A 2,536-nucleotide genomic window follows, 5' to 3' on the forward strand; every position below is an offset into this window, starting at 1 on the left:
TTAATACACATTTTATAAGCTTCTTGCTGAAATTGTATATGAAAGGGATTGGTTTCCATAGATGAAAGGCATAATCTTAACAATGAGGCCACATAAGCAGAGTGGTTGAAGTACTGATAAAGGATTTGTTAGCTCTAACATAGAATAAGTCTTATTAGCTTTATTAGTCACCACTGTTTGACCCACTACTATTAACTTCGTGAGTCACACGAATTGCAAACTAGGATAGAGCAGCACTGTGTTTGGCCATTTAGAGTAAACGTAATCTAATATGAAGAACATTTCAACTGCAGAGAATTAAGGACCACATCTTGTCCTTTAGTTTTCTCTTCATTGAAAGGGAATTACTTGAATATTGGGGATCTTAATTTTCAAAAACATTTGATACTTAGGTAATCGGAGTTCAAAAACATCAAATGTATTGATCAGCTTCTCTTTGTAATCAACATAACATATATAAGCGGAAATGCAAAAATAAGTCGTCATTGATTATAACATGGAAATTTAAGAGATTAAAAGAACATTAAACAGAAGATCTAGTAAATCTGAATCATGTGCCTTTATCTTGTGTAATTTTCATTTATAATTGATCGTATTTTCTCTCTAATTTCATCACGGGATAGATTAAGAATGGTTGCTATATAAAACTAACATTGCTATGAATAAAATTTTAGAAATCACAAAATTGTAAAAGAAAGAAGAGGAAAGAAAAACCAATGCCTGACCCCTTAATTTGTATAATAGAGTTGCAGCAGTTTCATGGTGGATAATTAGCTGCCCTGAGTCCTAACTATTCTCAAGACCTGCTTTTCCAAACTTTCTGCTGATTTTTTCTGCCACGTGTTTAGAATAAATTTATTGACTGTTAACAGTCGATGAGAGAAATAACAACAGAGCAACAACAATAACAATGCCTTTTTCCTGAGGCTACAGAATAGAGTAGAAGGACCAAGTCTCCGTGAGGCTAGTTCAAAGAAAATAAAAAGGAACTTATAAATTATCCAGTGTTTGAGTGATTTGAGAAGAGATTTATGGGTTTGGGAGAAAGAGCTGTCAAATAAATGACAGATGCACAAAATCTAAACAAACAAAACTAAAACTAAAGACATAACAGAAAAATAGGTAGTTATATTTCCAAGTTAAGAAAAAGTTGTATAAAAAAGAAAATATGATCGTAATATACTACATAGCTTTAACTTTAGCAGTATTGACCTATTCATAACAATGCAAATGTCAATTTTTTAATTAACCAAAATTGAGGTATATTAGGAGGATGAGGAGATGGAAAGTATGTTAGTGGTGGAGGATTGTTGTAAACCCTCTAAAACAGGAAAAAACCTAAAACTGAAAAATCAAGAACTAGTAAATTAAATACATTACCTAGAAATATGAAGGTAACTACAAAAAAGAAATAACTAAAATATTTGAAAGTGCTTGCCACTGGGGAATGGAACTGCTGCATTTCATTATAGATTTTAGGACTATATGATTTTTAAAAACCTCCACATCTATTACCTTGATAAAAATGAAAATTAAATTTAAAAATAGTAAAAAAAAACTGTAAATAAAAATTAGAGTTACAGCCAGTAGAGGGTAAATATTTTCTGGAGATCAGGAGAGACTCAGGGAAAAAATGGTCTCCATAGGTATGGATTGGGCCAGCCCTAATCAAAATTATTCAGTAGGCAATTATCTAACAGCACAGTGTAACAATATGACGTAGGTTAAATTTTTTTTAAAGATATGTTATGACACAAAATGACACATCTAAGATGGCAGAAAATCCTTTTATAATAATACTGTGTTCTTCTTTGTAGACATAAAATTAAATTATTTAACAAAATATTTCAGGAGAGTTACTTGCTTTTTGCCTAAAAGTGATTGTCCATTCCTTTATAAAGAACAACGAGGTCATTTGATCACCTTGATGTGAAGGAGACATTGATTCAAAGGAGAGAAAGGTCCTCTTTGGACATGAGCTTTACCTGTAAGATAAGAAAATATGCGAGCCCCAGATACAGTCTAGAAGAGAAGAGAGAAAGAGAAAGGAAGAACGAAGGGAGGAAATTGGGATTACTCTTTGCAAATAGGTGCAGGAGAAGCAGAGGTAAGTTGGTAAAAATTAACTCAGCAATTCATGAACCAGTTCTTATGAATCAGTGGACTAAATGCAATCGAAAAGTTCCTTCGAGCTCTAAAATTTAATGATATTCAAACATAAGGCTTACTTTGCGTATGATGTTAATATGAATTATTTGCTGCTATAAGGCAAGATCTATGTCTAACTTAACTTTGTACAGTACATGGAACAGCATGATAAATAGGTAGAATGCCCATGTGATTCATTGTCCAAAATGGGACATTCTGAGAGAGAGAAAGGGGATGCTATTAATAATTATAGGTCTGGATCATGACCGGTGGAGAGCAAACTGAAGGTATGGTCACCTAGCGCAGAGATGATTTCTTACACTATGTAACAATACCTCAGCCACTGGATAGTCAGCATGAAATAAGCAGCTGTGTTGGTTTTTAAAGC

Source organism: Ceratotherium simum, chromosome 1 (genome assembly GCF_057802395.1).
Source record: "Ceratotherium simum simum isolate JZ-2026a chromosome 1, ASM5780239v1, whole genome shotgun sequence".
Lineage (NCBI taxonomy): Eukaryota > Metazoa > Chordata > Mammalia > Perissodactyla > Rhinocerotidae > Ceratotherium > Ceratotherium simum.